At 43.4% G+C, this 18904-nt stretch overlaps 1 protein-coding gene and 1 long non-coding RNA gene across 3 annotated transcripts in view; one reads left to right on the top strand and one right to left on the bottom strand.

Moving 5' to 3' along the window:
* The window catches only part of LOC141172135 (galactoside alpha-(1,2)-fucosyltransferase 2-like), a 64716-nt gene extending 50281 nt beyond the window's left edge, over positions 1–14435 (top strand). The window contains exons 2-3 of one of the 2 annotated variants that reach the window (XR_012252425.1): positions 12588–12751; positions 13039–14435. The gene's annotated coding sequence lies outside the window, so the exon portion shown is untranslated. The remainder of the gene's footprint in view (positions 1–12587; positions 12752–13038) is intronic. The other variant, XR_012252424.1, reaches the window with a different exon arrangement.
* A 938-nt stretch (positions 14436–15373) lies between these two features.
* LOC141172137 (uncharacterized) overlaps positions 15374–18904 on the bottom strand; it is a 54967-nt gene continuing 51436 nt past the window's right edge. Inside the window, exon 2 of the long non-coding RNA XR_012252426.1 lies at positions 15374–16127. This is a non-coding gene — a long non-coding RNA (uncharacterized lncRNA). The remainder of the gene's footprint in view (positions 16128–18904) is intronic.

Below are 18904 nucleotides of genomic sequence, written 5' to 3'. Positions count from 1 at the left end.
TTGCTTTACTCCGTCCTGGCTGCCGGCAGATCGCGGTACACTGAAGGACCTGCCGACGTCAGCATCGCGTGACCAGTCACATGACTATGACGTCAGCGCAGGTCCTTCAGTCCACTGCGATCTGCCGGCATGGGAGGACGAGCACACCGGAGGCCGTCAGAAGGTAAATATAATATTTATTTTTTATTTTATTCTTTTCTTCACAGGTTCTATGGTACCCGGGTCTGGAAGAGAGTCTCCTCTCCTCCACACCTGGGTACCATCCGCACATTGGAACGCATGGAATGCGCATCTACATATACAGTGATGCGGAATCCATGCGTTCCAATGCAAGTCAATGGCGGCGAAAACGCAACACTTCCGCAAAATAATTGGCAGTGCTGCATTTTTTTCCGCAATGATAATCCACAGCGGAAATTTCCGCAGAATATGCACAGCACAAGCGGATTATCATTGGGGAACATGGCAGACCTTCTACCAAGTGTTTTTTAAGCGTTTCCGCAGCGTTTTTGCCGCTGCGGAAACGCTTAAAAAACGCATCATGGGCACACAGCCTAAATGAGTCAATTACACCCAATTAACAGCGTGCATGTCATGACTGTTGATTCTGTTGGTTGCCCATTACTTGCATACACCAAGTCATTACTTTTTTCCAATGTTATATGATTTTTTTCTGCCAAAACCAGTAATTAAACACATTAGTGATGTTAGACTGCTATTATTTTGCACATAACTGTACAGTGTAAAATCATGGGGGCAACATGTCACTAGGATGGCCCAATTGGCAAGGATGGCTAGAGTCCATTTTAACTGTCTTATATCTGACATTGCTGACATCCCTAGTAGAGTTGAGCCACCCCCGTAGTGTTCGAGTTCGGTTCGGTTCGTCGAACACCCGTATGTTCGCCGAACTGTTCGTCGAACACCGTCGAACACCGTTAAAACCAATGGCAGGCAAACAAAAACACATAGAAACACATAGAAAACACCTTCAAAGGTGTCCAAAACCTGACAAACTGCTCAGAAGACACAACTAACACATGGAAAAGTGACAAGTACATATAGTCATGCGAAAAGAAAAGAGGTGGAGGAGTAAAAGGAGGGGGAGACACAGATATAGGCATGTCATGCCCTTCTAGAACCAAAAAAGTGCGAAGCTGACACGGCCAGTCCGTTCCTGCCTGTGCGACCTCTGTGTCGCCGGGTTTGTGCCAGAGCTGCGGTGGACCCTGACGGCCAGCCCCCCTCTCGAAAATACTGGTGCCTGTCCGCTGGTGGGTCGGTGGAGGCAGGTCTAAGCTTTTTCATTTAAATGGTCTCTGTAATTTGAATGAGTACACTTTAAATCCTTTTACAAGGATCTATTGGAGGGCAAGTCTCATGCCAGCAGCCGCGGGAATTCGAGCTCCAGTAGCGTCCACTAAAACTGCTGCAGTTCAAAAGCTTTTCTAAGGATCGAGCTCGGCAGTCCACCGCAAGGCATCCTACCGCCAGTCCCAGCCCCTGTGCCTTGGGGTGCCTCCCCGATGCTCTTCACTGAGTGTCCCGGGGGCCCGAAGCTTTTCCTTTGAAAAAATTAAGTGTCCAAACTACAGGTGGTATAGCTTGCTTAACAGGTGGGATAATCCGCTGACTAGCAGACACTGCTACTAGGTCCAAAGTATTTCCTGGGCTAGATGCAGTTAAAAATTTGTAATTAGATCTACAGGCGGTGGTTACTCCGCTGACTAGCAGACACTGCTACTAGGCCCAAAGTATTGCCTGGGCTAGATGCAGTTAAAAATTTGTAATTAGATACTCTTGTTGGATGCTGAGAAAGCATTCCATAGAGTCTCCTGGCACGCCATATATTATTCTCTTAAAAAGCTTGGGGTAGGGGTCTAGGGGACCCTTTTATAGCCAAAATCATGGCCCTGTATAGCAATCCGTCAACTAGGCTGAAGATAAATGGAACATTTTCATCGCCTTTCATAATCACCAATGGGACAAGGCAGGGATGTCCTCTGTCCCCTCTCTTATACATCCTAGTGATGGAGAACCTGCTCTCATCAATTCGCGATAACCCCAATATTAGGTGGATTGAGGTGGGAGGCAAGGAATACAAGTGCTTTGCATTTGCTGATGATGTCCTAGTATATATCACTCAATCACATATATCCATCCCTGCTGTTATGGCTGAAATAGATCACTTTGTTACATGGTCAAATTTTAAAATCAATGCAGCTAAGTCTGAGGCCCTCGATGTCTCCCTCCCCAAATCCATACAGGATTCCATCCAGTCCAACTTTTCCTTTGCCTGGCCCTCACAGGGTATCAAATACTTAGGAATTCGTATTCATAGAGACCTCTCCAGTCTATTTTATCTTAATTTTGGGCCCTTTATTGAACAACTCCATAAAGATCTTACTTCTTGGACGGTGAAGGATTTTTCCTGGTTCGGCAGAATAAGTATACTAAAAATGAACGTCCTACCTAAACTCTTATACCTCTTCCAAGCCATTCCCGTGGTAATTTCCTCAAATTTTTGGAAAAGACTACGCAGTAGCTTTTAGTCTACCCAGGATGACACAGGTGGGGCAGATGGTGGTTGTCCCGGCCCGCTAGGCCGCATTGTAGCACAGTGAGCTTCGCACTGCAACTTATGCTTCATATCCACGTGATGGTTCATGCATGAAGTACTCAAACTATGTATTTTTTGGCCTCTACTTAGCTTTTGGTGACAAATGTTACAGATAACACGAGTTGGGTCATCCTTAGCGATCTGAAAAAATGCACAGGCTATGCAAGGTTTAGAGCCCATGCGACTCTGCTACTAGCAATACTATCAAATGATTGGCTGGGTTAGATGCAGAGCGTCTGGGATTGGTTGGGGGTCCCCACAGTCTGCCTAGGCTAGATGCAGTTAAAAATTCTCATTAGATACACAGGCGGTGCAGCTTGCTTCGCAGCTGGGCTAATACGCCCAAAGTATTGGTAGACTCTATACTAAATAAGGAAGGATTCACTGACTGTGGTGGCCCCTCCATGGGCCGTGGCGATTGGTGGAGATTTGGTGGATGATTATAGGAGAAAGCTCCTTAATAGAGAAAGTTGGTGGATTTATACTTTAAATACACGTGTACCAGCGGGTTTAAACATCAGACATGATTTGATGTATCATTATGAGTGATCATTTATAGATTATTATTATATATATGTTCCTTTTTTCTTCTTTTCTTTTTCTTTTTGATTATTTACATTTATATGCATTGTTTCTATGCTATACGATTTTAACATGGTATGTGTGTTTAAATTTCTGATTAACTCAGCCTTGAACAGGTGCATAGCAGGACATGACATATAAATACCACTTCCTTGCTGTTTTTTTGCTATGCAATGATTAAGAACTTGCATATATAATGTGCAGAAAGAAGGGTGAAAGTCCGCCCAGGCGGGAGGAAATTGGAGTATCATAACACATATTTGAACTGGAGAGGTATTAGAGGCCTGCAATGGCCACAGGTACTAATGGAGGTAATCACGGTAGGGAGAGAGGCAAGAGGTCCAGTCATCTTAGTTATACAGGCCGGGGGAAACGACATAGCTTATCACAAGAGCGCATAACTAATGGCAATAATGAAACTAGACACTGAGCGCTTCAGAGAATTTTTCACAAAACTAACTATAGTATGGTCAGAGATTGTGCCGAGAACGGTATGGCAAAGTGCGTGAGACATCACGGCCATCGAACGGACAAGGCAGGTAATAAATATTCGGATGGCAAAATTTATAAGAGACAGAGGCTGTGTAGTGATACGACACCGACAACTGGAAGGAGATAAAGCAGGCCTCATACGGCTCGACGGTGTTCACTTAATGGATATTGGACTGGACATATTACTGTCAGGACTCCAGGACGGAGTGGAACAAGCGTTAAGAGTGATGGATGGGGGTCGGAGTCCTGCATACGAGTAAGCAGGATCCTCCGTGGCCTGGAAATAGAAAGGACATGTTGGAGAGTTACACTTGTTGGCCAACTTGCCGTTGTGGAGACTGGAGACACAGGGCATGCTGCAACAAGCTGAATTATTTTAGAAATAAAATGCATTTCTAATGGAATGAGAATAAACAGTTAATAAAGCTGTGACCGATCCTCACCCATCCAGTTGTCAGAGTTACATGATTGTATTGTCAATGAAAGGGGGGCGTTAGGGGGCTAAGCGTCTGGGTTTGCTTAGGGGTCCCCACAGTCTGCCTAGGCTAGATGCATTTAAAAATCATTATTAAATACACAGGCGGTGCAGCTTGCTTCGCAGCTGGGTTACTACGCTGACTAGCAGACACTGAAGCTTTGGAGCAGACCTCTGAGTAAACAGCTCTTCAGACTCAACTATCTGTGTTACCCCAAGCCATAGTGTATGTATTTTCTTACGGTTAAAAGGGGGGGGTTGTTTCTTACGGTTAAAAGGGGGGGGAGACCCAACCCACCTCTAATTGACGATGGCAACGTCACGTAAAACAAAACAAGGGGACTCCAAAAAGAGTCTCCATTTTTTCCAAAAATTTGTGCCACAGACACCACTTAAGTGGCATCAATTGCCCCAGAGTTGCTTAAAACGGTTGGTTAGAATGAGTACCACACACTGCTACTATGCCCAAAATTATTTTCCAGACAAGATGCAGCTAAAAATTATTAGTAATTTGCAAGCTGGTGGAGCTTAGTATAGATGGCATAATAGAATGAGTACCGCACACTGCTAGAGGACCAAAATTATTTTCCAGACAAGATGCAGCTAAAAATTATTTGTAATTTGCAAGCTGGTGGAGCTTAGTATAGATGGCTTAATAGAATGAGTACCACACACTGCTACTATGCCCAAAATTATTTTCCAGACAAGATGCAGCTAAAAATAGATTTGTAATTTGCAAGCTGGTGGAGCTTAGTATAGATGGACTAATAGAATAAGTCCCACACACTGCTACAAGCCCAAAATTATTTTCCGAGCTAGATGCAGATAAAAATTATTTGTAATTTGCAAGCTGGTGGAGCTTAGTATAGATGGACTAATAGACTAAGTCCCACACACTGCTACAAGCCCAAAATTATTTTCTGAGCTAGATGTAGCTAAAAATTATTTGTAATTTGCAAGCTGGTGGAGCTTAGTATAGATGGCCTAATAGAATGAGTACCACACACTGCTACTATGCCCAAAATTATTTTCCAGACAAGATGCAGCTAAAAATTATTTGTAATTTGCAAGCTGGTGGAGCATAGTATAGATGGCTTAATAGAATGAGTACCACACACTACTACTATGCCCAAAATTATTTTCCAGACAAGATGCAGCTAAAAATAGATTTGTAATTTGCAAGCTGGTGGAGCTTAGTATAGATGGACTAATAGAATAAGTCCCACACACTGCTACAAGCCCAAAATTATTTTCTGAGCTAGATGCAGATAAATATTATTTGTAATTTGCAAGCTGGTGGAGCTTAGTATAGATGGACTAATAGAATAAGTCCCACACACTGCTACAAGCCAAAAATTATTTTCCGAGCTAGACGCAGATAAAAATTATTTGTAATTTGCAAGCTGGTGGAGCTTAGTATAGATGGACTAATAGAATAAGTCCCACACACTGCTACAAGCCCAAAATTATTTTCCGAGCTAGATGCAGCTAAAAATTATTTGTAATTTGCAAGCTGGTGGAGCTTAGTATAGATGGACTAATAGAATAAGTCCCACACACTGCTACAAGCCCAAAATTATTTTCCGAGCTAGATGCAGATAAAAATTATTAGTAATTTGCAAGCTGGTGGAGCTTAGTATAGATGGCCTAATAGAATGATGCTATGCCCAAAAGGTTTTACTTGGCTAGATGCAGTAAAAAAAATTGCATTCTATACACAGGTGGTGTAGCTTGCAACACAGATACGCTACTCCACTGAGTAACATACACTGCAAGAGGCCAAAAAGGATTTGCTTAGCTAGATTTAGTCAAATGCTGTGAAAAACACTTGCACAGCACTGGCACAGACCTGCCTGGCAAAAAGTCATAGGAAATGCTGTAACCTAGTCCTCAAAAGGACTGCAATTACAACTAGTCCCTACTCCCAAGCTGTCTATTTAAGAGCACAGACCTGCCTGATAAAAGTCGTAGGAAATGCTGTAACCTAGTCCTCAAAAGGACTGCAATCACAACTATTCCCTACTCCCAAGCTATCTGTAGATTTCTGAGAAAATTGGCTTGAAATTAACACTGAAAGTATAGCGCACACAGCAACAGCGGTGCCGTCTAACATGCAGCTGCAGCAGTGAGAAAATGGTGGCGACGGGGAAAATGGCTGGGTCTTATAGGGCAAGGACATGTGACATACACAGCCAATGACATATGCCCTTGCTTGTGTGAAAAAAAGCAGTTCGCTCCGTGTGTGCGCTGCTGATAGGCTGACAGATTGCACCTCCCCACGGTAAATGCGGGAAAGAGAAAAAAAAATGGAGATCTTCATTATTTCTGCAGAGATCCATCCCCTGCCCCTCCCCCCGCCCCGCTGTACACTCAAACTGCGTATTAACATTGATTATCAACATTACTATGAAAAAATCCAGTTATCGAACATAACCTCGAACAGCCGGATTTTTTTCAAATCGTTCGTGTTCGCCGAACGGCTCGAACACCGGCCAAAACAGCTCGAATTTGAGATTGGCGAACAGTTCGAGTTGAACAACGCTCATCTCTAATCCCTAGGTATGTGTGGACTCGGTAAAAGATAAATATACAGTTCACATAGAAAGTATTCCAACTGCACACGCACAGTCTGACTATGCAAAATTACCTGCACTAAGCCTTTCATGATATACTTGCATAGAGATGTGTACAAAGCTAGAGGATATATGTAAATATCTTCTCTGTGAGACCTGATTTTCCTAAACTAGATGGAACAATTTCCTCTTCTGGATAATTTGATTATAGGTTTTCCAGGAGGAAGACAAACAAGCACCACGTTCTCTTGTCTCAAATGATTAGAAAAGAGGTGATGTTAACCACCATTAAAAAGGGACCATATTTTACTCCACCTCTTTGAAATGTTCCAATAATGCTGCAAGATTATTGTGAACAAGACGTCACGATAATATTCCAACACAAAAACTTCCTTTAAAGTCCAAGTACCGAAGTGATCCATGGAAAAAAATATTTTTTTATTTAATACAATTAAAATACAATTAAAAAAAACAGAATGTCCAACAGGGGTCACAGTAGTGAAACTGATGACAAAAATAGCAAAAAAAAATCTATAAAAGAGCAGAAACAGGTAAGTGAAGTTATGCTATAATAACACATTACAGCAGGATTACATATGACGTAAAAATGTAATAATACAGGACTGCCTATCCTAGATACATAATCAATTGCAATATAAATATCCCCTGCTCATGAATGGCAAAAAGCCTAGTTAATATAAAGGTGCTCACAACAATTGTGTACAAATATTGAAAATGGTACCTCACCCTGATGCGCGTTTCGCCACCAGCTACACGATAATCTTGCAGTGTAAACAGGCTGCAGATCACACGACAAATGACTTATTCGTTGGGTGAAACGTTGCACAAAAGATCATGGTTCTCGGCAGCACATCATCCCGTGTAAACAAGACTATCTGCCGAGAACAATGACAATCCCATGCTCTCTGAACGATCTATTGCTGATCATTCTGTGCGCATGGTTAATTGGTCTGCCTGCGTAAACAGGATATTAAAGGACCACCGATCAGCAACTTGGTAGTTTAGTGCCCCCAGTGGGTTGGTATAAACCTAGGAATATATTGCCGCAAAGATTGAGTACACTTTGTCAACACTATATTAAAAACTTAGGAACTTAAGCTTTAAGAGGGTAAAGTGCTGAACTAAGAGTTTTATGTCCTATGACAAAAGTTATAAGGCAATTGTTCTCTATATAAAAGTTGATATTCGGGAGGAACGAATAAGTGTGGAGAAGAGAAGGAGGTCTTGGGAGGACCGGAGATTACGTGAGGGAATATATCGGGAGATTAGTTCCGAGATGTACGTAGGAGAGAGGTTATGGATGGCTTTGTAGGTCAGTGTTAGTAGTTTGAACTGGATATGCTGGGGGAATGGGAGCCAATGAAGGGATTTGCAAAGTGCGTGGGGAGGGGGTGAATATTCATGCCCTTTAATAAGTGGGCACACACGATAGCCCGGCAGCAGCAGGAGCCGCGCTGCGGCTCCGCTGTGTGCCGGCTATGAAGGAGCATGAAGTCACTGCTCCCCATGCACACAGTCCCGGCATGGGGAGCAGTGACTTCCGGCAGCTGATCTCTCCTTGTGAGCCGCGCATGGCAGTGACGTCATGAACAGCTCACATGGAGAGATCAGTGCAGGCAGACCGGATGAGAGGAGAAAAGGAGGAGGAGAGAAGAAACGTGAGTAGGAGTGTTTATTTTTTTTTATGTGCAGCATGATGGAGATTAGGGGGACCATGCATACTAGGATAAGGATGAGGGGGCCATACATACCAGGGTAAGGATGAGGGGGCCATACATACCAGGGTAAGGATGAGGGGGTCATACATACCAGGGTAACGCTGAGGGGGGCATACATAACAGGATAAAGATGAGGGGGTCATACATAAGATAAAGATGAGGGGGCCATACATACCAGGATAACGCTGAGGGAGGCATACATACCAGGATAAAGATGAGGGGGCCATACATACCAGGATAGCGCTGAGGGGGGCATATATAACAGGATAAAGATGAGGGGGCCATACATACCAGGATAACGCTGAGGGGGGCATACATACCAGGATAAAGATGAGGGGGCCATACATACCAGGATAACGCTGAGGGGGGCATATATAACAGGATAAAGATGAGGGGGCCATACATACCAGGATAACGCTGGGGGGGCATACATAACAGGATAAAGATGAGGGGGCCATACACACCAGGATTAGGATGAGGGGTGTCATTCATACTAGGATAGGGATTAGGGGTGCTATGCATACCAGGATAGGGATTAGGGGTGCCATGCATACCAGGATAGGGATTAGGGGTGCTATGCATACCAGGACAGGGATTAGGGGTGCCATGCATACCAGGATAGGGATTAGGGGTGCCATGCATACCAGGACAGGGATTAGGGGTGCCATGCATACCAGGACAGGGATGAGTGGTGCCATGCATATCAGGATAGGGATGAGGGGTGCCATGCATACCAGGATGGGGATTGCTGTGCCACGCATACCAGGATGGGGATTGCTGTGCCATGCATACCAGGATAAGGATGAGGGGTGCCATACATACCAGGACAGGGATTGCTGTGCCATGCATACCAGGATAGGGATGAGGGGTGCCATGCATACCAGGACAGGGATGAGGGGTGCCATGCATACCAGGACAGGGATGAGGGGTGCCATGCATACCAGGATAGGGATGAGGGGTGCCATGCATACCAGGATAAGGATGAGGGGTGCCATGCATACCAGGATAGGGATGAGGGGTGCCATGCATACCAGGATAAGGATGAGGGGTGCCATGCATAACAGGATAGAGGGGTTCCATGCATACCAGGATGGAGGGATGCCAGGATGGGGATGGGGACCATGTATAAAAGGAAGGGGGGGGGCATATATACCAGGATGGGGGATATTGTCAGAATTGGGGACATTACCCCTATACCAGTGTCAGCAGAAGACCTCGTCCCCCTTAAAAGTGCATCATGAACACATTTTTTGCTTACATTTTTTTTTTATTTTCCTCCTCTAAAACCTAGGTGCATCTTATGGTCCGGTGCGTCTTATAGTCCGAAAAATACAGTATTTAGAATTCATACAATGTGATTTTCTTTATTTTTACTTTTAGATTCTGTCTCTCACATTTGAAGTGTACCTACAATAAAAATTAGACCTCTCTATTCTTTGTAGGTGGGAAAATTTGCAAAATCGGCAGTGTATCAAATACTTATTTTCCCCACTGTACAGTCATGGCCAAAAGTTTTGAAAATGACACCAAAATTATATTTTCACATGATCTGCTAGCCTCTGGTTTTTATTAGTGTTTGTCTGATGTTTATATCACACACAGAAATATAATTGCAATCATATTATGAGTACCAATAGGTTATATTGACAGTTAGAATGAGTTAATGCAGCAAGTCAATATTTGCAGTGTTGCCCCTTCTTCTTCAAGACCTCTGTAATTCTCCCTGGCATGCTCTCAATCAACTTTTGGACCAAATCCAGACTGATAGCAGTCCATTCTTGCATAATCAATGCTTGCATTTTGCCAGAATTTGTTGGTTTTTGTTTGTCCACCCGTCTCTTGATGATTGACCACAAGTTCTCAATGGGATTAAGATTTGTGGAGTTTCCAGGCCATGGACCCAAAATCTCTATGTTTTGTTCCATGAGCCATTTAGTTATCACCTTTGCTTTATGGCAAGGTGCTCCATCATGCTGGAAAAGGCATTGTTGGGCGCCAAACTGCTCTTGGACGGTTGGGAGAAGTTGCTCTTGGAGGACATTCTGGTACCATTCTTTATTCATGGCTGTGTTTTTAGGCAAGACTGTGAGTGAGCCGATTCCCTTGGCTGAGAAGCAACCCCACACATGAATGGTTTCAGGATGCTTTACAGTTGGCATGAGACAAGACTGGTGGTAGCGCTCACCTCTTCTTCTCCGAATAAGCTGTTTTCCAGATGTCCCAAACAATCGAAAAGGGGATTCATCAGAGAAAATGACTTTGCACCAGTCCTCAGCAGTCCACTCCCTGTACCTTTTGCAGAATATCAGTCGGTCCCTGATGTTTTTTCTGGAGAGAAGTGGCTTCTTTGCTGCCCTCCTTGAAACCAGCCCTTGCTCAAAGAGTCTCCGCCTCACAGTGCGTGCAGAAGCACTCACACCAGCCTGCTGCCATTCCTGAGCAAGCTCGGCACTGCTGGTAGTCCGATCCCGCAGCTGAAACAGTTTTAAGATACGGTCCTGGCGCTTGCTGGTCTTTCTTGGGTGCCCTGGAGCCTTTTTGACAACAATGGAAGCTCTCTCCTTGAAGTTCTTGATGATGCGATAGATTGTTGACTGAGGTGCAATCTTTGTAGCTGCGATACTCTTCCCTGTTAGGCCATTTTTGTGCAGTGCAATGATGGCTGCATGTGTTTCTTTAGAGATAATCATGGTTAACTGAAGAGAAACAATGATACCAAGAACCAGCCTCCTTTTAAAGTGTCCAGTAATGTCATTCTTACTTAATCATGACTGATTGATCGCCAGCCCTGTCCTCATCAACACCCACACCTGTGTTAATGGATCAATCACTAAAACGATGTTAGCTGCTCCTTTTAAGGCAGGACTGCAATGATGTTGAAATGTGTTTTGGGGGTTAAAGTTCATTTTCTGGGCAAATATTGACTTTGCAAGTACAGTAATTGCTGTTAAGCTGATCACTCTTTGACATTCAGGAGTATATGCAAATTGCCATTACAAAAAATGAAGCAGTAAACTTTGGAAAAATTACTATTTGTCTCATTCTCAATACTTTTGGCCATGACTGTAGGTCAGGTGAACCATAGGTGTCTGAGGTAACATGTGGGCTAACAGGGGATAGACTTAATACAGATATACAACAAGCCAATAAATCAGACTCCAGAGTCAATAGGTGATTGATTACCTGTCCAGGCTTGTATTCTGGCATCTTATCATGACAGTGTAATTTCCAGTCTTTTCCTAGAACACATTAAATAAACTGTAAGCGCATCTTTTTTTTAAATTAGCTGCCATGTGTCGATACAGTATGTGTGGTTATGTGTTTGGCCAGATCCATTTTAAGTTTTGCACCAAACCAAAGTGCAATATTGTTTGGAATTACCTTCCATGGCCTTGTAACTTTCTGCTAGCATTTATTTTATTTCTCATTTTTGTATTGCACCATATGCATAGTGATGCCTCTGATTTTTTACGCTTAGGGCTACATTTTTTAATAAATTATCCAATGTGTTAACTGTATGTTGCAATGCGATTGTAATTTTTCTTGGCTTTTTGGGTTTGGGATCCATATCTGGTCCCAATTTTAACATTACATGTATCTACCATTGGATGGCCATGTGTTGGCTGGTATTGTTCTCCATGCATATGGCCAAGTTTACCTAATACTACCCCTTTGTGTGATTGTTTTTTGTGTGTTATCTCCACTGTTTCAGTAAACACTGCCTATTTATTGCCCCTGCCAAGGCCACACATATAATGCATTAATGCAGCCACTATTTTAATGTTGGCCTGCATACCCTGTGTCCCTCAACCATGTTTGCTCTTAAAAAAAAATAAAACTGCTTTTAGATTTATGATCTTATCCACAAATAGAATTGAATGCTGACAACATTCCTTAAATTGGTCCCACAGTACTAAGTACCAAGTTCTAATACTATTACAATTTTCAATATTTTTTTTTTGTAATTTTATGATTGTTCACTTATCAATTGAATTAGCTTTGCAAAAATAAAAGTTTTTTTTAAAAGTTTCAACTAGTATATTAGGCAAGAGTTTTGAATAACTTTAAACACTTACAATGATATTGTTTTCACTATTGTCTTTCAGTTGATTTTGTAAAGCGACAAAGGCGCTCAGCGAGGGATCAGTTCAGAAGAGAATTTCTTCCCCTACTCACGACATCAGGTGCCACCAAAAAAAAGGCGATATGTCTACTACAAGAATTTAGCTTTTCTGAAGCCAATAATGGAACTCAACCAGTAAGTGACTGTGTATGTATTTTATTATTTTAGGCATAACATAATCTGATATGTTAAGTTGGTAGTTCCCTAAATGTTTATTATCTAGATCCTAAAGAGATATACAGATTATGAGCCTAAAGAAATACATATGTGTTACGTTAGAATGACACAGTCAAATTGTGATCTTCTTCATGGGAAAGGCCTTTACACAGACGATCTAGCTTCATATGTTGTTAACATTTAAAAGATGGCAACACTTATGTTTTACAAATTGTATTTTGATAAAAATAATATAGTGTCAATGTAATTTCTCATAGAACTGATGACAACCTGGAGGACTCAGATGAATCTACAAGAGCAGGACCATCCGCAACACGTACATCTACATCTGAGACAGACCCCCCAGCTGACCAGAATCCACAAGCACAGGCTGAAGATGTGTCTGATGCTGCTGAAGCCTCCACTGATGCTGCTCCAGTAAGCACACAAAGTTCTCAACCATTAGCTCAAACACAAAATGTACCAGAACCACAGGCATCATCCACACTGATTTGTCCAAGGATCATTGCCACCAGTGTCCGAGAGAGAAGAACCAGGTGACAGGAAGACCTGCATATGCTGCCAGAGGTGATTGATGCTCGGGTTCTTGCGATCATCAATACCCTCACACCAGAAACATCAGTTGATCGCTCTTCTAGGTCACTGTCTCCATGTCTTGCAAAAGTTCCAGAGGAACGACACGAACGGGTACGGGCTGCAATACTGACCCTCACTGAGGCAAGCCAGGGACCGCATGAGCCAAACCAGGTTCTTGCACCAATTGAACAAAGGCGAGCTGACCACCATGAAACTCAGCTGCCATCTGCTACGTCCAGTACACATGGTCAAAATGTTGCTACGCTGTCCTCTGGGCCGGTAGATCAAACTGCAACCCAATCCTATTAGCACATGCCTGCACCCTCTGCTGTCCCAAAAAACCCTAGATGCACCCATCATTATCAGCATATGCCTGGCTCCTTATTCTGTTCCGCAAAACACCGGCTACACCCATCAGTACCAGCACATGCCTGGCCCTTCTTCTGGCCGTCCAACACCACCATCCAAACAACAATATCCACAAATGACTACTCTCATGCCTGTGGTGGATACTGGTGGGCCAACATTTTGTGAGCCACAGCCCTACACTATGCCTGCAAGGCATCAGACACCTGTGCCACAACAATTTGGCCAACACAACCGTCTGGCAAGATCACGACAAACTAATCCATCTCAAACATATGTCAGCCACATTACAGCAACACAAAATTACCCACAACCTGGTATGCCAGCTCACCAATACACAGCCCCTACAAATTACAGACATCGCACACAAGCCACAGAACAAACAAGTTTTTCTACCTCTGTGTCACAAGAACATTATCCTACAGATACATCTGTGACACATCCAGCCTTACACACAACACATGGTCAAACACCCACACTCCACCGCCAAACATCTACAAGCGAAATTGACACACACTCCTCCAGCCCTGAATGGGGAAGCACACAAAACCCAACAGAAGAATCATTGTTGAGTCAGGGTGATTATGTGGATTTATAAATAATGAGCATCATTTTCCAGATTTTTATTTTAAAAATATATTTATTGATGTTCTTGCAACAATTAAGAGGATATGTGTTGGCTGCTTAATAAAAGATCTTGGTTATTTGTTCAGATGGTTGGTTTCTATTTTCATACATGCATTATCAATTAAAAAGTCACCGAGCAGTGTCAAAAGGTTGTTGGTAGGATAGCGGATAATGCTTGCAATCACTTTGCCACCACCACCACAACCCTGTCTTCCACACGGTCAAGTCTAAGTAGCCGTGAGTATGGAAAGCATATTCCTCACCCTGATCCTCCTTCCTCCCACCATGCCGAGTGCCAGAGACAACTAATCCCACACTTGGACACTCCAAAGAGCTTTTCACTTTTCTATTTATAGATTCGGGCCGCTCGCCCGGTCCACTTGAAGCGGGGCAAGAGGAGATTGCATGTAGCGATGCCCAAATATTTGAGCAGCAACGTCACATGAAGGCGACGGTGGGAAAGTGTCACAAGAGGTGGATGATGATGAGACACAATTGCCAGAAAGTCAGGAGGAGGACCAGGGTGCGGAAGTGGAAGACAAGGTGGTGGATGATATAGTAACTGACCCAACCTGGCAGGAGGACATGAAGAGTACAGCAGCACACAGGGGGACTGAGGCAGAGCACCCCAAATGGCAGGAAGAAGCCGGGTGGTGGCTGCAGACAGAAGTCAGGCAACCGTTCCCAGTAACAGCAACACGAAGGAAGTTGCCAGTACAACTGTTAGGTCTTCCCGAGTCTGGCTGTTTTTTAAAGGCTCTGCCGATAACAGCAAAAAGGTAATTTGCACCACCTGCCAGGCCAGCATCAGGAAAGGTGGCAAAATTACCAGCCTGACTACCAACAGCATGATCAGGCACATGGCAGCAACCCCAGGGTCGAACCCCACGGTCCAGGAACAGTGTCTGCGGGTGGCACTGTTGAGGGAGGGCAATTGCCCTTCATGGTTGACCAAGTGAGTGTCAAATTATTATGTTATAAGGTTGATCGCAATCCACAGAAAACCAGACGGAGACAGTGCTCTGTATGGGAGGATTCAAAGAATCTCTAATCCCTTTTATTTCTACTTAGCATTTTATATTGTTTTGAGTTTATTAATGTCCAATCAGTTACAGCCATACTACAGTACTACAGGCTTGAGCCAATGTTAGTGCAATTATTACGGAAACACATATATGGTTATATTATCGTTAGTTCGAAGCACGATGGAAATTTACAAGGTTACCCATCCTGGCTCAGACTAGTCAGATAACAGGAGCAGAGTGTCTCACAGAATGTTCTTGTGAGGAAAGGTTAGTGTGAGAAAGTTGCATGGGAAGAGAAGGAAAGAATGTATGTTATGCAAGGAGTGATAATAACATGATTTTAAAGCAAGCAGACAAAATGGAGTTGCTCTAGCATGAGCATCAATATGTCCTTTACACTTGGACAGCATGAATATTAATATGTCCTTTACATTCCCCCCTAGAAATTATGTTATTATCAACAATAGAGGTGTTTTCCCAGGGTCATGTTTTGAGCCTGAGGGACATTGGTCTTCACTCAATTAGTGCCCTTGTTACCAATCGAGGCTGTCGCGGCATGTCCACCCCCCTTGTCCGTTGATATAATCATAAAGCTCTGATCTTCAGATGTCAGGTTGGTCGGGGCGTGCGGGTGAAGGTCATCATTCCCTTGCCGTCCAGGTCCTCAATGCTGGTTACATCTGGGAGGTCCGTGTACAGTAGCACTGGATGTCGGTTGACAGCGTCCTCCTTGCTCTTTGATGACTGGCAGGCTTTCCTCATGCAAAATGGGATACAATAAAAGACTAGTTTTAGTAACACATATATTAACAAGATGCAAGCAGCAATATGCAACACTCCTTGTAATATTCCAGCAATCCATCCAACAATCCCTTTAAACCAATTAGCAGGATTTAAAAAGGAAAATGTATCAGACCACCAACTGTCTTTGGTCAATTCATTATGTTTGTTATATTCTTCCCTGAGTTTCCTAATGTCTTCCATTTTAGTCTTTAACCGTATGGTAGAGTCGGGATCAATATAGTGACAACAGGCTGGGTCTATAACCTGACACATCCCTCCTTGAGCTGCTGTCAAATAGTCCAGCACTAAAGTATGTTGATTAGCTACTATAATAAGTTGATTCTGCAGCGCAACAGTAGTATTAATTACTCCCAAAATATTCCAAATCTGGTCATCTAAGTAGTCAGTGACTTCCACTAATTTGTCCCACATTTGTGTAACCATAGGGTAGAGGAAGACAGTACTGGCTATCTTATTGGTATACTCATTTCTACTAAATGAGGTCTTCCTGATGGGCGTGGGGTGTTGTCCTTAGCACGTTTATAGATGGTATGAAGAGGGATGGCTCTCATATCTACTTTACCATTGGGAATAAGATAAGTGGCTGGAGTTAGTCGGGCCAACGTACAAATCCCCCCTACTGCGACTGGGAGCTATTTGTACGCTTTATTCCCACAGACCCAATATGTGGCTGATGGCAGATCCCATAAAGTAGAGTGCTGTAATACTAATTTATGTACCAAATTGATAAAAACGGTGTTATTTGATAACATACACCATGAAGGCATTTGTCCCAGGGGGCTACAATATCCAACATCCAGATTGCTACATGTTGGATCACTAGGCTTATATTCAGAAAATTCATTGCAAGGGATGTTACCAGATATTTTAGAACGTGTCATTGGTACCTTTTATAAACAGATTTGCATGTACCCATGAGTGATTATGAATGTATCTTTCCAACAATGACGGTTTAAAAGCATCTGCCGTACTAGAGGTAGCATTAAAACTGATTTGTAGACCTTCAGTTGGTATGAAGCCTAAATTAGTCAAGGAAGACTTGTTTCTGGGCACCCACTTGTTTCCGTTAAGGGCAAGAAATTGTAGGTGTTTACTAGTGGCAGTAAGATTTCCTTGCCACCAGGGGAGATCCACCCACCCAACTACCGGTATACCTACAGTGGTGTTCCATAATCTACTAAACTTAGTAGCGTTATTAGCAAGGGCATCGCTACAATTGGGCCAGTTTAGTATTTCTTCCAGAGTGACTGGGACAGCCAGAAAAGGCATACTAGCGGCTGAAACTGGTGAGTGAGTACATATCCAACAGTCACCGATCTGGTTGTTTTCTAATTGACTCAATTCTTGGATCAAAATTTGGTGGTGAGTAATGAACTTGTTATTAAAAGGGTCAGTACTCTGTTGTAGGCTATTCCAGGTATTGACTAGTCCAACCATACATATTATCATAAAACATCTCAGGATGGTTGACGTTTGCAGTGTGAAGCATGGATCCATGTTGACCTCCCTTCAAGTTTTACTGCTGTTGGGGTTGTCAGGAGCACTTGGTATGGTCCGTCATACAATGGTTCTAGTCCGTGTTTCCGAATATGCTTCTTCACATACACGTAATCTTCAGGTTTGAGGGTATGACAACCTTCTGCATCAGCTAGATCAGGAATAGAAGATGATACTAACGCATGGGTGTTAGTTAGTGCTTTGGCAAGCTGAATCACATATTGCACAACATGATCTGTTTCTTCTGATAACTGTTGTGGGGTAAATCGAGCTATAGCTGGTTGTGACCCAAATAGTATCTCATAGGGTGACAGCTTGTGATTCCCTATGGGGGTGGTGCGTATGTGATATAGTGCAATGGGAAGGAGCTCAGGCCACTGGGCCGTAGTCTCCTGTATCATTTTGGATAATTGCCTTTTCAGTGTGCCATTCAATCTCTCCACCTTGCCGCTTGACTGTGGATGGTAAGGAGTATGCAGCGCCACTGTTGATCCAATCATGGTAAGTATTTTTTGATATACGCATGAGGAAAAGGCTGGTCCTTGATCACTTTCGATAACTTCTGGGACTCCATACCGGCAAACAACTTCAGAGACCAGCTTCTTGGCGGTAGTCTTGGCTGTCATGTTTGGAACGGCGAATGCTTCTGGCCAACTGGAAAACATATCCACCACCACTAATCAGTATTCATATCGTCCTGCTTTAGGGAGAGTGATATGATCAAATTGCAATCGTTGGAACGGATACTCTGGTTTAGCAAGGTGTTTTGTCGGTACATTCTGTAATCTGCCTGGGTTGCAGGTTTGGCATATTGTACAACCTTTGCTCTGTGCACTCAACACGGTGGAAATTCCTGGAGCCCAACAGAGTTTCTGTACCAGTAGCAAAGCTTGATTCTTCCCTCGATGCACAGGTCCATGGGCCCAGGCTGCAACGGCAGGATATAGGAGTCGAGGTAAACAATACAGTTGTTCCTTTTTCCATAGGCCATCTATCAATTTAGCACCCGCCTCCTTCCATGACTGGCGTTCTTCTTTAGAGACTTTTTGCTGTGTGGAACGTTGCTTTGTGATTGGAGGGACCGGTTGATGCTCTTTGCAGGTTGATCCTGAGTTGGCATGGAATTTAGCTGTTTGGCCTGCTGCCGCGTAACAGCCATGGACATGGATGTCGGAAGAAGAGCTGCTCGCTTAGCATGGAGATCAGCAAGTGAATTACCTCTGGCTTC

The sequence above is a fragment of the Phyllobates terribilis genome, unplaced genomic scaffold (assembly GCF_046119375.1).
Source record: "Phyllobates terribilis strain yellow unplaced genomic scaffold, ASM4611937v1 Scaffold_12__6_contigs__length_324123572, whole genome shotgun sequence".
Lineage (NCBI taxonomy): Eukaryota > Metazoa > Chordata > Amphibia > Anura > Dendrobatidae > Phyllobates > Phyllobates terribilis.
Note: the sequence above shows the minus strand (reverse complement) of the source record. Positions and strands in the feature narration are given on the sequence as shown.